We start from the raw sequence: 16,461 nt of genomic DNA on the forward strand, positions 1-16,461 counted from the left end.
TATGTGACACTGTCTTAGAAATAATTATATCACCGAGTGAATCCCCATTAACAAGAGAAGTGCCCATGTGAAGACTCTGGACTTCCTGCCCTTCGTGTGCTCTTAACAACAGATAAAATGTACATTAGGGGCCACAAGAATGGCAGTGTTCATTTGCAAAGCCATGAGAACAGCCATCTCTCAGTGAAAGAAATAGGTTAGAGAACACAGTGGTGCAGATGGAAGTTTTCATCTCGCCCAGTTCCACAGCTGTTTAATCATAATGAAACACACAGGAACTTATGATAATTAGAAGCTGTTTATTATTATTAAGTAGCTCTTATAACATAAATTGACCCATAATTTCTGTCTATACTTAGCCACATGGCTTGGTAATTTTTCTCAGTAATGAATTCTCATCTTGCTTCCTTACCTCTGGCTGATGACTGTTTCTCTGCCTTTCCAATTTCCAGAATTCTCCTAGTCTATTTGATCAACCTATGCTTCCTGCCCGACTACTGGTCAATCAGCAGTTTATTAAACCAATATGAGTGACAAATATTTACAGTGTACAAAAGCATTATCCTGCACCAATTCCCCTTTGTTTATGTTTTTTTTTTCCTGACCATTCATCCAAATCAACTTGTAACCAGGCCACTAAACAAAACAGACATTCATTTTTGGGGATTATAAAGTAGAAGGAGACAGGTCTCAGTCTGAATCTCATTCTTAACACCATTATGATATTAATGATCAAAGTTTGGTATATAGTGAGGTTAAATATAAAATGTTCATTCAGAGGGTCAATTTTATAAAGACAATTAATACTTTATAAACATTGCAATTTGGTTAAAGTTTGATATTTTTATAAAAACCCCACATTTGTATAATCAGGGCTAGAAATTAGATTACTGTGCTACATAGTTTATTAATCAATTTAATATGAACTCTCATTGCATTGCCACTATTGAATGATTAAATATTAAAATAAATTTAAGAAAACTTTCAGAGATGTTTCTCAAATGGAAGGAAGAGAGAGGAGAGACAGCCTCTCATTTTGCTATTTGCTTCAACCCTCCCATTTAGAGGGCCACGGTTTGGGTGTAATGGGAAGCTGAGTGATGTTGACTAGGAAACCACAGCAAGTAACTATCAGTTAATTAACAGTACATCCTGGGAGGTGTATCCAACAGGGTGAGTCATTTAACCATATACCTTATATTCACAGTCAACAAAAGTTACTCAGGCAATGGTACATGCAGGGAAATAAAGCTTACCAGCCTGTGGGTCTGCCTTACATTCTGGGAAATCAGAGCAAGCAGGTGTCAGTGATAGTCAACAGAGCAAGCATGAACATGAAATGGTTTTAAGAGGAAATGGTCATACTGAAAGCAAATGAGAAATATTTTCTTTGCCTCTTGCTCGTTGAAAAATCAGTCTGTTCTTATTTCAAGCAAAATAAGTTATAAAATAGAAATATGGACATATCTGTCCTAAGTGTTATACATTTTGCAATTTTCTTATTATTATAATAATTTAAATAAAATGATATTTTGCTTTAGAAACTTATACAGTTTAGAAAGTACTACCCAGTACCTTTCCTTAATGGGTGAGAAATTTTAAAGTAAAATCTAACCTATCTTCCAACTAACTAGAGTATGTGCCATTCTTCAGAGCTTTTTTCAAAGTTCTAAGATAATTCTTGCTAACAATAAAATAATACTGAGCTTATAGCAACATTACAATACTGTCCATATAAAATCTACCCACCATTGTAACCTAAGAGACCTGAAAACATGAACCTAAATCTACACTTTTATATAATATACACCAATGACATGCTATGTTAGCTATACAGTATGAAGTGTTTGTCATTGACAGCTCTGCTGAACCATTCTCCTTCTTGTGGTAATATATATATATATATATATATATATATATATATATTATATGATATATATATATACACAAAATATATACAAAAGTCTAATGACCAGCTATCTTTTGAGTATTTTATTTTTTATTTACCAATTAGAATGGGAGAACTTAATTCAAATTATATCATTTAGTAAACTTCACTGAACCAAAATGAATTCCTAGTTAACTAAGAGAAGAAAAACACCTCTAATGAAGATGTCTATGGCTTAAATTTTTTTTTTACTTATTTATTTATTTTTATTCTTTTTTAATTAAAATTTCCACCTGCTCCCCATTTCCCATTTCCCTCCCCTCCTCCCAAATATTGCCCTCCCCCCACTTCCCTCCCCCTATCCCCACTCCTCTTCTCCTCCCCCCACTCCATTCCCCCTCCCTCTCGATACTGAAGAGCAGTCCAAATTCCCTGCCCTGCGGGAAGACCAAGGTCCTTCTATCTACGTCCAGAAAGGTGAGCGTCCAAACAGGCTAAGCTCCCACAAAGCCAGTTCATGTATTAGGATCGAAACCTAGTGCCATTGTCCTTGGCTTCTCATCAGTCTTCATTGACCGCCATGCTCAGAGAGTCCGGAATCAACCCATGCTTATTCAGTCCCAGACCAGCTGGCCTTGGTGGGCTCCCAATAAATCAGTTCCACTGTCACAGTGGGTGGGTGCATCCCTCGTGGTCCTGATTTTTTGCTCATGTTCTCCCTCCTTCTGCTCCTCATTTGGACCTTAAGAGCTCAGACCGTTGCTCCAAATTGAGACTCTGTCTCTACCTCGATCCATCGCCAGATGAAGGTTCTAAGGTGATATGCAAGATATTCATCAGTATAGGATAGGGTCATTTCAGGTTCCCTCTCCTTAGTTGCCCAGGGTACCAGCTGGGGACATATTCCTGGACACCTGCGAACCCCTCAAGAGTCAAGTCTCTTGCCAACCCTAAGATGGCTCCCTTAGATAGGATATATACTTCGCTGCTCCCGTATCCATCCTTCCTATATCCCAACCATCCCAATCCTCCGAGCTCCTCCCATCCTCCCCTTCTCATATTTCTCATCCCATTTCCCCTTTGCCCCATGCCACCTCACCCGCAAGTTCCCAGTTTTTGCCCTGGAATCTTGTCTACTTCCCCCTCTCCATGCGGATGACTATATGATTTTCTTTGGGTTCACTTTCTTATTTAGCTTCTATAGGATCACACACTTTGAAAGTATCAGAAATTATTTAGTAAATAAAAAAGCAAAAATAGTGTTTTGGATCCTAAGCTTGAGTCCACCATGGCGCGGGGTCAGATGGAGAGACTGATGTCTACTGAAGCCACTCCTGAACCCAGAAGATATACTGGGGTGTTAGGATCTGCATTGTCATGCTGAAAGTAGTATAGCATTTAGCAAAGCACAGCCACTTTGCCAGTAATACAGGATCTCCCAATAAATACACAGGAAAATTTTAAAGTATTCATTGTGATTGACCCAAGAAAGAACTTTTATTGGTTCTGGAAGCTTCTATCATTTGATCATAATTCAATTTAGACAGTTCTTTTCCATTATTGCATAAGTCTATGATTGATTAATATAGTTTAGCAATCCCTTAAGCCAAATACAACCTCCTTCCTGACCCATTCTGGAAAGATATTTGGAACTGAAAACCTCGGGAGACTAATAATATACTTATCATACCTCCTTTGCAGAAAATCTACTTTATGCCCAAGAATTCAATTAGTGACATTGAGTCCAATACTTAAGACAGGTATACTAGAGATGGAAAATATTATCTTTACTAGCATAGGTCTGGTATGGCTGTAATTCCAGGAGCAGAACATGATTGTACAAAATTCCTACAGTGTGGAAGGCTGATAATCCCTAAACTCCTGAACACTGCTGTGATTTGAGGAGCCAGAACTAGCAGGATAGATTGAATAATTCAGTTCTCCCAATGGAGTTTTATAGAAGACTCAGCATATCAGCATATTTTCTTCAGCTTAAATCTTGAGCATAGAATTTCATTTACTATACACTGATGGGATAATCTAATAGACTAGTTGATATATGTGAGATGTTTTCTATATTCTGGTTGATTTCAAGAGCAAGAGAATACATAAACTTTGGAGTAAGGGATCCATAGATGTAGGACATTCAGTCATAAAACAAATCAATCCTGAGGTTTGGTGTATGAATGCTAGGTGAAACAGTCTTTTGTGTTCATGACATTCTGAAAAGACATTCAGGATCTAGAACATTAAACAACAACAACAATAAAACCAAAAACATAAACAAAGAAACAAACAAAAATCTTAGTGTGTTGTTTGCTTATAATTCACACATAATCAGGTTTAAATGAGAATAAGCCACAAAATTTGGGATCCAAATGGCATTGTTTTCTCTCATTCCTTTGCTGGGGACCTTACATGACTGAACCTTAGGAAGTACAGAAGTCCGGTTGCTCTAGAGCTTGTGATACTCTGATCCTTGTCAGCATGCTTAAGATTGAGAGAATTAATGGAGGAGGGTGATCTGTCTATGTGTTACTTTCATTGGTTAATAAAGAAACTGCCTTGGCCCTTTGATAGAACAGAAAATTAGGTAGGCAGAGTAAACAGAACAGAATGCTGGGAAGAAGGGAGTGAGGCAGATGCTATGATTCATTGACCCAAGATGGATGTAGGGATTTAGGCTACGCAGATTATTAGAAATGGTTTAGTCAAGATATTAGAGTTAGCCAAGAAGAGACTGGAGCTAATGGGTTAAGCAGTGTTTAAAAGAATACAGTCTCCATGTAATTATTTCGGGTATAAAGCTAGCTGGTTGGCAGGACATAGCCCGCTGCTAAAACTACAAATTGGTACCCAACATGGCGCTCAAACTCACAACCCTGAGATTAAGAGTCTCATGCTCTACTGACTGAGCTATCAGGAACACAAACATCCAGTCCTACAAAAGCCATTAAAATACTTTATAGCCATAGTTTGCACTGGCAGCACAGCCCCAGGAAGCCGCGCCTTAAAATGACTGCAGTTTTTTTTTTTCTGCCGCTATTGCTGAAACAGAAAATCTCTCTATGGCACATCCTAGCAAACAGAAAGGAGCTGTGTTAAACTCTCTCTCCCTTTTTTTCAAAAGCCCTCTCAGGTTTTTAAGTGGATTTAGTCCATCTCATTGGAGCGCCAATTTGTAGTTCTAGCTGAGGGCTATGTCCCACCACCTGGCTAGCTTTACACCTGAAATAATTACACAAAGACTGTATTTTTTTAAACACTGCTTAGCCCATTAGTTCTAGCCTCTTCTTGGTTAACTCTCATATCTTGACTAAGTCATTTCTAATAATCTGTGTAGCACCACAAGGTGGTGGTTTACCGGGAAAGATTTTAATCTACATCCCTACATCTGTCTCAGGTCGAAGAATCATGGCATCTGCCTTACTTCTCTTCTTCCCAGCATTCCGTTCTGTTTACTCCGCCTCCTAATTTTCTGTCCTATCAAAGGGACAAGGCAGTTTCTTTATTAACCAATGAAAGTAACACATAGACAGATCACCCTTCTCCATCAGAGAAGTATTTCTGAAATCCTTTAGCTGAAGTACAACAGTTTTGATTCTTACAAAACGTATGCTAAAATTAAATCTCCAGTGTGATGCTGTTTGATAATGTGGGCCTCACCTCCATGAGTAGATTTATGCAGTAGAAAGTGTGAACAAAAATTCCTGAAAAAAAGTTGTGTCTGGCTGGGAACAAAAACTCCTGAAAGGAGTCTTCAAAGACTGATGGATCCATTGGAATCTCAGTACTGTGAGAAATCAGAATTTCCATGGGTTCACAGGCTAATTGTTTTATCCTTGGCCACCTTTAACCTTCTGGAACACCCATTCCTTCCCCCAATCTGTATCTGCACTTATACATTTTAATAATAAATAAAACCCTCTTAGAAGCCTTTAACTCAGAACTACCAAGTAGTGATAATAAATAGAAATATCTTGACAGCTATTAACTTAGCAGAACTCTAGCTTCCACCAATTAGAGAGTCCTTAATGTCATCAGATAGGATATTGGGCCTATAGAAAGGCATCCCTCATCTTAATATATTTGTTTTTTGTTGTTCCCATCAATGTTTTTGAAACTTGCCTTGATTTACAAATTGTTTTGTTCTATAAAACTATAAAGTCTCTGTGAAACTGTTTCCACATTGAAACATGACATCTTGGGCAAACTAAATCCATGTTTTTGGACTATTGATACTCAAAACAGCTCTAGAATAAACATTCCCTTATTGTATTTAAGATAAAAGCTGTGGTTATATATTGATAACAGAATTATGGTTTGGTTCTCATCTATTATTCAGCTATGGGAGAAATAGAGCTGCTCCTGCTGCCATCCTGGCAAAAGAAATCACTGATACTGAAATTTGAACCTACCATTGCCTTGATTTGGGGCCTTCCAGACTCCTAGACTTTGTAAACTAAGTATTTACCTTTTAGAAATATCTGCTTACAAATATCCTGCTATAGTATCATCATATGTTCTACAAAAATGATTTTACAGTAGATGTCCACATCAGAAATGATCGTAAGAAAAAAAGTGTAAGTTTCATGAGTAACAAGAGCCATTACTTGCAGAAAGATATCTTGGATTGAGGTGATAAATTACAGTGGTAAAAATAATAGCTGGTTCCAGTTTTTTTCATTGTGTATTAAAAGAAAGAAAGATATAGAAATTATAATGGAGTGACTGATGATCCAAGGCAACTCCTCAGACAAATCCATTAGTCATCACCTATCCTTTGCAATCATGCCAGGGTAATGGAGGCCTGGTGAGTGAACATCCTTTCATCCTTTATTCTCTTTGTGGATTGTTCTGCTCTTGCTCTCAAAACAAGAGTGCAAAATCCTATTTCCATACAAGTTCTTATTTCAAATTAAAAACACTCACAAATGCCCTGGCTAAATTTCACTAATGTCACTAATCCATCTTTAATAAAATAGCAGTTTTCCTTAGGTCTTATCTCAATAAGACACCTTCATCATTTAAGATCTCCACAGCATATTTTGGATGATATAAACTCAATCTCAGAAAGATTTCTTAATTAACTAAGGTCAAATCTATATTAACAAACTCTAAGGACTAGGTGGTGAAAAATCATTTCATTAGTGATAAACTATCAAGGAACAAAAGTTGAAATCTTGCTAGGTTCCCATAAATGAGTTTCTGTAGATTGTGCTAGGTTGATGAATGGGAAATGATTCACCTTCTTTTTTTTACTTTTATTTACTTGGTTGGTTGAGTACATCACACACCCAGTCTTTGTCCACATGGAAGTTATATAGGGGTAATTCATTAGCTTATTCATTAATTGTATCCACTGAAGGGGACAAAAGAATCTCCCTTAATAATTATAGTGATAAATACTTTGATTAGTGTCAATACCCATGGAAAATTCTTTAATAACTCTTGCTGCCAAGAGGATCCTGAAGCTACATGACAACTTAATATAATTTGATATCTCAGAAGGATGTTGGAGGAGAATATAATATTGGATAAAACCTAGGGAAGCATTATGAATTATGAATTTCTATTCATAATGTGTCAGTATTAACAGCTCATCTTGGAAAAGCATAAATAGAAGTGTAAGGACAAAGCAAAAGGAAGAATTCACATTAGAGATGTGAGCACTTATTACCTCTCAGAATTTTTGTAAATCTAAAATTATTACAAAATAAATATAAAACAAAGATTCTACTCTTTTACTAAACTTTTGATATAAATTTTGAAGGCGATACCCATTTTAAAATACTTCATAATTAGTGTTAGAACCACGACATTTGATCAGGTAGAAGCAATTTTTCAAATCCACGATTTGTAATAATTGTTTCATTCTTAAGAAGACAATCAAAATTTTAAGGAGCAAAAGGCACTGTCATATACTATACAAGAATGTAGTGAGAGAATACTGAGATCCAGGGTGCCCTGAGGGTAGGGTAGTGGTACTTATCAGAATTTGTGGACAACTCTCCAAAGTACATAAACAAAAGCACAAAAAAAATAAGCAAAAGGCTCAAGCAAGCAAAGAATTACCTTTATTCATCAATTAAAGATATTTAGGCCCATTCTCTTATTTTTTGCTTTATTTTCACTCTATTCTCAATTATGCTTATTTTCTTAATTTTCCAATGTTGAATATCAAATCTAAGTCTTTATGATTATTAAGCAAGAGTTCTACCACTGAGTTCCACCCACAACCCAGAAAGTTAGTTTTGATGGTGTCCAGGCACCATACTTGAATCAGTTCATCTATCTAAGGGTTCTTAAAAGAAATTCTATGAGAAATTTCTGGAAATATCATGAAATGTCATCAAAACCTTTTTCCTGGTTTATTAAAAGTGTCTATCAAACACTTCATTCAAGTTATTTTCAATGTCAATAGTATGTATAAATATGTTATAAACTATTGAAACCTTACTGTGTAAAATGTGAGTTCCTAAGTAATTCTGTAAGAACTGCCAAGGGTAAGTGAGATTTATCTTGAGTCTACCCAAAGGGAAACTATTGATGCCATAAACTTATGGTCTACATTTAGAAGTTGCATAAAATCATCCATGTAAAGTATACTTGGTGAGTACTGCTACATGACACCTACTGTCTGCAAAATCTTCTAGTCTTTCCTTTAGTTTCTGAAGTCAATAGAAATCATCAAAGGTACCATAGATCCTTGGAAATGATTGTTTGCTATGTTTGATTTTCTTTGTGATCAAAGCATTCATTTGAAAGAACAACAGAAAACGTCTGAAACTCAATCTACGTCATGTCATATTTCAGAGCACTGATTCTGGCCAGGAGTTGCATTTATAATAACAAGGAGACAATGCTATTGATACATAGCTATTGTATCAGCTATAACAGACCCTTTAAGTATAATTTGCTATCTAATAACATGAGACATACATTCTTATCTTGTGAGCACAATATAATGTTTATTTTATAGTTAGAGAAATCAACAGGAGAAGTGTAACAGATGATACTGATATATTTTTCTACAAATCCATTTTGAAGCTCCCATTCTTGCATCAGGAGAGAATAAAGAAACCTACATTGAAGTAGATTCTGAACGTGATTGACCAAAATGGTTCTACTAAATTATGGACAAATAGAAGAATAGCAGAAAACATTTTTTTTCAGGTGGATAAATCAAAAGAAAAGTGGATAATCAAGAAAAAACAAGGGGGTATGAGCATTATTCAGGGGGTAAGAGAAATTGCCACACAAATGTGAGGTCCTGAGTTCAAATCATCAGCATCCTAATAAATATCCTGTTTTAAACTATATCTGTATCTCTAGTCATAACACTATGGAAGACAGAGAGGAGGGACACTGAGGCCACAGAATGAGAACAATGCTCCATGGTCCATGAGCAACCCTGTCTTAAATAAATAAGGCAGCATGTGACAGAACAAAATAATCTATATTCTCCTTTGGTATCTGTACTCACATATTTATGTACACATATACCACATAAACATAGCACATACTCACATAATGCACATACACAAAAATGATGAAATAAAATTATCACTATGAAAAAGGGACAGAGAAGGTAATGAATATAACCCATTTAAGGTATTGTTTCGTGTTCTATATGTGAAGTGACATAAAAACTAATAAAAATCTAGGCAATATCATGGTAGGGACAACCAGGATTGGAAAACTGCAGAGGGAACTTAGTTCCAATAATTAGGGCAGGCTCGGAAACATAAGTGAGCATAAGAAAACTAACTAAAATAATGGCATCTTCACTATTTTTTGTGTTTCACATATATTCATGTATAAGTAATACAACATGTTCAATAGCATGGATTTTATTATATATAAATTGTTGATACTATATTTTAAAAGAAATATGTGATCTATATTAATCTTTTAATAAAATCAAATTATTTAAAGAAATATCTACAGAATGTGGAGGTATATTTCAGTGTATATTCACAATGTATCATATATGAATATAAGTATACTGTATACATACTTATGCGTTATGTCTAGAAATATTTAAATATATAGGTAAATAAAATTCACTCTAAAATAGCAATTTGCAGAAGAAATGGAGGTTTTATGCTACCAATTTTATTACATATTCTATTTCATGTTTTACTAAATTCAAGCATTGAAAGTAGCTACAGACATTTGTCAATTGCTGTTCTGCTTATGACAATGCTTCTGTTTTAGTGTTGTGGAACTATTTTAAACTGAAGAATAGAATCATGTTTTATTTACTGTGAGAGATTCATACTTACCTAGCTTCCCTTTTCAAGCAAGAGGGTGGTGTTATTGTAGTGAGAAGAAAAACAAAGAAAAAATGAAAATATTTTTAGCATTTGAGGAAAATCTGCCCTTAATGAGCGTGTCTTACTTCACTAATAATATATTTTGCAATATAAAATTTATTAAAAGCAAGGCTGTTAGAGAAAGAAGATTCACTTGCAGGTTAGGTTAATTATGTTTCCACATAACCTGACTCAATTTTTCTAACACAATTGAGCTCCTGTTTAAAGACTATGAGGTAAAGGAAATTGCCTCTTTTCAATTAATCTTTCATCCCATTATTTTCAATATCACTAGTACTAAACTAATACTAAACTAGTACTAAACTAAAGCATATGCAATAATGTTGAATGATAGCAAAATGGGAGGAACGCATGCATTCAAAATTCTCTGATTTTACTTTTATACACAGCTTCAAGTAGCTCACAAGTTTTCTTTTCAAATCTATTTTATTATTTTTTTATTTTACTTTTGGCAACAGACAATTTAAATTAGTTTACGTTTCAATTTCACTAGTACTAATTAGTTTACATTGCAATATCATAGGTACAAAACTAGTATCAAACTAAAGCATATACAATGATGTTGAATGATAGGAAAATGGGAGGAAGACATGCACCAATGCCATACAGCAGATATAGACATGCATTCAAAACTCTCTGCTTTTACTTTTTTACACAGCTTTAAGTAGCTCACAAGTTTTCTTTTCAAATCTATCTTATTATTTCTTTATTTTACTTTAGGCAACAGCCATTTTAAATTAATTTACATGTTGTAACTTTGTTTTGGAAAATTATTCATAATACCATCCAGTTATTCACTCTGGCCCTATTTAACCCTGGTGTATTATTCATTTCTTTTCTCTATTCTTGAATCCTGTCCCAAGTATTTGAGGATGATTTGTGGCATAGGAACAAGATTTGTTCATCATAAAGAGCTTGAATCTGTGGGTCAGCATAAGGGACTTTCGCTAAGAATTTGATCTTGGGAAATCTCTAGGCCCTTTGTTTTCCCTGTGGTTCCAAAATTTTAGCTTCTTCTCTGGAGTAAATTTTAAACATTAATTGAGGTCCATCATCCAGGACTGCTGAAACTAACTGAATACAGTCATGTGGCATAGCTTTAATGGTAGAAACCCATGTCTTTACAATTTCCTTAACAAATGTTGTATGCAAGCCATAAGTTACAACAGCTTGCTTAATTTCTTTTATATCAGTCATTCCTATAGTTACCCATCTACCTTCTTTGGATTCTTTTGGGCCTTTAGAACTTGATGCTTGTCAGAGTAGATTACATGGTAGAAAGCTAAAACCATGGTAGAAAGCTCTCTGACAACTACTGGTGATGTTGAATCTTGTCCCTGTGCCTTCTTTCCCTGTTCATCAGCTCCAATATTTTTTTCAATTATTTCAAATCTTTTTATCATTGTTTTTATTGTAAAGCCTGAATTTCCTGGCATGTACATATTTCTAGTGATTTTATTGAGGCACCTAGCCTCTGGTCCTCAGTCTACACATGTGATTCCAAGGTCTGAAGTTTCTCCTTTAAAGATAACATCTCATCCTTGGACATTGCTTGAATAGCGCACACATTGTCATTTTGGAGAGACAGTCTACTAACTTATTATAACTTTTTAACAAACTTTGATTGTCATATTCAACAGTATTAATTCTTTCAGATAACTTCTTAGTACCCATAGATATGGATTCAATTTTGTCTATCAAATTAATGTTATTCTTTTTAATAGTATTATTATTTTAGGCAAATTTTGATTTTTTATGGCATTAATCCTGTCAACTAGCTGTTCATTATTAGTCTGTAAAGATTGTATCATTTCTAAAAGTGCTATATTCTTTCCTAATGATAGAATATGGAGAAGAAAACTGAATCACAATACCCAATAAATTGAAGTATTACCATATCCATATAAGCCTCATAAAATACAATCCATAGTATTACAAAAAGGTTACTAAAATTTGCAACATTAATGCTGCCATATTGATTTATTAATTAGCTGTTATGTGATCCAGTAAATTGCAATCTTTATTCTCTACCAGATGTCATGATTTCAGAGTTCTAACTACAAGAAATGCCATTGGTGATGACAGGAATGGTCCTGGGCTGCTTTAGTTTCTGAGCCACTTTAGCTTTCTACCTTAGTACTGGTTAAATACTGAGAAATATGCTTTGCTTGATACATTAAAAGTAATGAAATCAATTCCATACATGGAGTAAGAAAGCCAGAACTCACCAACAGGGTATAGAAACCAGAAGCTGCATAAGTCGTCACACCGCAACTAACCATGCCAAGGAATGGGGCAGTTGTGCATGTGCTTGGGAAATTTCCAAGTTGCCACACAAAGTAAACTCTGCTGTGGTGGGAATTCTCCAAAAATCTCTTAGGTAAAAGCAAGCTAAGTGGGAAGGGTTGGGAGACTGACATCCACCTGGTAGGTGTGGAGTCTGAATCCATGTGGGAGCCAAATGAAAAAGGACACTTAAAAGAAATCCCACCGCCACATCAAATGACAAAAGTATCTGTTCAACTATGTTCATAGCAGCATTGTTTGTAATAGCCAAAACCTGGAAACAACCTAGATGCCCTTCAATGGAGGAATGGATGAAGAAAGTGTGGAATATATACATATTAGAGTACTACTCAGCAGTAAAAAACAATGACTTCTCGAATTTTGAGTGCAAATGGATGGAAATAGAAAACACTATCCTGAGTGAGGTATCCCAGACCCAAAAAGAGGAACATGGGATGTACTCACTCATAATCGGTTTCTAGCCATAAATAAAAGACATTAAGCATATAATGTGTGATCCTATAGAAGTTAAATAAGAAAGTGAACCCAAAGAAAATCATATAGTCATCCGCATGGAGAGGGGGAAGTAGACAAGATTGCAGGGCAAAAACTGGGAACTTGCGGGTGAGGTGGCATGGGGCAAAGGGGAAATGGGATGAGAAATATGAGAAGGGGAGGATGGGAGGAGCTCGGGGGATTGGGATGGTTGGGATATAGGAAGGATGGATACGGGAGCAGCGAAGTATATATCCTATCTAAGGGAGCCATCTTAGGGTTGGCAAGAGACTTGACTCTAGAGGGGTTCGCAGGTGTCCAGGAATATGTCCCCAGCTGGTACCTTGGGCAACTAAGGAGAGGGAACCTCAAATGACCCTATCCTATACTGATGAATATCTTGCATATCACCTTAGAACCTTCATCTGGCGATGGATCGAGGTAGAGACAGATTCTCAATTTGGAGCAACGGTCTGAGTTCTTAAGGTCCAAATGAGGAGCAGAAGGAGGGAGAACAAGAGCAAAAAATCAGGACCACGAGGGATGCACCCACCCACTGTGACAGTGGAACTGATTTATTAGGAGCCCACCAAGGCCAGCTGGTCTGGGACTGAATAAGCATGGGTTGATTCCGGACTCTCTGAGCATGGCGGTCAATGAAGATTGATGAGAAGCCAAGGACAATGGCACTAGGTTTCAATCCTAATACATGAACTGGCTTTGTGGGAGCTTAGCCTGTTTAGAAGCTCACCTTCCTGGACGTAGATAGAAGACCTTCGTCTTCCCGCAGGGCAGAGAATTTGGACTGCTCTTCAGTATCGAGAGGGAGGGGGAATGGTGTTGGGGGAGGAGAAGAGGAGTGGGGATAGGGGGAGGGGAGTGGGGGGAGGGGGCAATATTTGGGAGGAGGGGAGGGAAATGGGAAACGGGGAGCAGGTGGAAATTTTAATTAAAAAAGAATAAAAAATAAATAAAAGAAAAAAAAAAGAAATCCCACACTAGCTTAGAATTGAGACCTATATGGTTATTTATTTAGGTGTAGACTCCCAAATCAGAATCCTTTCTTGGAACGGAGATGATCAGAAACTGAAATTTACAACCAGAGCAGAGTGGCCAGAAAGAGGCCAGACACATCCTCTACATCAGCATATATAGTATAAGAGGGCATGGCCCATCGGGTGGGTAACCACTGGCTGAAAGACTTCCTACAACAAATTTACCTTCTTGAGACATTAAACTGAATGATACAATTTTTCAACACCGTCAGACTTTTTGGGAAGCCCCACTGCTTTGAAGCCCTCACACTCCAAACAACATCATTTACTCCCTCTTCTGCAGAGTAAAACACGTTTTCATAATATAAATGCAAAATATTATTTTCTATATATTTTTTATTATACATGAATTAATATGTATTCGACAAAAGGGTGATTGAGGTACTGTCTTCCTGGCTGACTCTAGCTCATGTCAAGGCGATATAAATTAACTAGCACATTGGTACAGTCTCCATTCATTTTAATACAATTCACTAGTGACTTTGAGTTGGTTTCAATTTTGAAAATAATTATGAATCTCTAAAACAAATTCCAGATGTATTTGTGACAAACTTTTAAGCTTTAAAATAAACAGAATGCTACTTTAAAGCCCATTGAGTAGCAGACTGGACTATAAAAAGAAGATCTATATATTAAATATTAATGTATATATGCAATCAAAAATAGGAAATTATATTAGTCACTTATGTTTGTGTAAAAACTCCTACATTTTATTTTTAAAACATTATTTTTCCAAAATAAAATGCTCCCTCTTATTTCTATTGCTCTAATGAAGAATTAATTGATTTTTTCCTAAACTACTTTATGTACCTGTTGTCAAATATTGCATGATCCTAGGAGCCACCAAGTGTCATCGTTTGCACTTCAGTAGACAGTCAGACAGAGCTGAAGTAGCAGGCTTCCCTGGGGGTTGAGCATATCTTAATCCAATAGGGTTCGTTGAGGTTATTTAAGTGGTGGCAAGTAGCTAGAGAAATAAAAGTGGCATCTCTTTTTCAAAGAAATATCCTGACTAAAAGAAGAAACCCTGTATATATGTATTAATCTTTTAAATAACCAATTTATTTAATAAAAAATGAACATATTAAGTGGACTCAGATACAAATTAAGCAGAAAATACTCCAATCATGACAGAAATCAAAAAAACCTGATGTCAAAAAGTATGGATGTATAAAATGACAAGAAATTGAGCCTGTTTTTTACAAGGAATTAACCATCACAGTGTGTGTAATTTATATACCATGTAAAATTGCAATTCTCATAGTATATGTAGAATTACTAAAATAGAAAAGAAAAAATACTTCAATTATTAGAATAATGCCAGACAATTCACTGAAAAAGGTAGATGAGCAATTTATAGAAATTCAATTTGACACAATAATATGTCAAACTTTCCTATATGCAAAAATCCTAATCCAACAATCATCACAAAAATGAAAAAGTAGACTGTAGGCTGGTTATCCTTTGCTTTCTGTCTAATATCTACTCATAAGTGAATGCATATTGTATTTATCTTTCTGGGTCTGACTTACATCATTCAGCATAGTTTTTTTTTTTTTTTTTTTTTTTTTTTGGTTTTTTGAGACAGGGTTTCTCTGTGGCTTTGGAACCTGTCCTGGAACTAGCTCTGTAGACCAGGCAGGTCTCAAACTCACAGAGATCCGCCTGCCTCTGCCTCCCGAGTGATGGGATTAAAGGCTTGCGCCACCAACGCCAAGCTCAGTATAGTATTTTTATTTTTCATTTTTTTTGAAACAAAGTTTCTCTCTAGCTTTGGAGCCTGTCCCAGAACAAGATTTTGTAGACCAGGCTGGTCTCGAACTCACAGAGATCCACCTACATCTGCTTCCCTAGTGCTGGGATTAAAGGCATGTGCCACCACCACCCAGTATAGTATTTTTCTAGTTTTATCCATTTGCCTGAAAATTCCAAGATGCCAGAGAAACTAGACAACAAAGATGATCCTAAGAGAGACATACTTGAATCCATTTAGGAAGTCTTCTTAAAAGACAAGATCTCCTGATGAAATTGAGAGCATGGGGAACAGTGGGGAAGTGGAAGAGGAGAAGGGGAAAAGGAAGGGAACTGGAAAAAAATGTATAGTTTAAATGGGAATATGCTACAGAGATTTGCATTGGTAGAGATCTTGATTTATTGATACAAATTTAAGGTCAATTTTATATGATATTTATGATTTTGATTAAGGTATTGGGTTTGTATAGCTCAATTTAAAAATGTAATGTATAATTGAAAATATAGGTTAATAGATAATTATCTAAATAGTCAACTTGTAATCATGTTAGAATTTCTAGATGTACAGAGATGTATATCAGATTGATAGGCATTCTTCAAACCTTTCAAAGACTACAGATTATGGCATTTATAATATTTTAAGAAC

Source organism: Chionomys nivalis, chromosome 16 (assembly GCF_950005125.1).
Source record: "Chionomys nivalis chromosome 16, mChiNiv1.1, whole genome shotgun sequence".
Lineage (NCBI taxonomy): Eukaryota > Metazoa > Chordata > Mammalia > Rodentia > Cricetidae > Chionomys > Chionomys nivalis.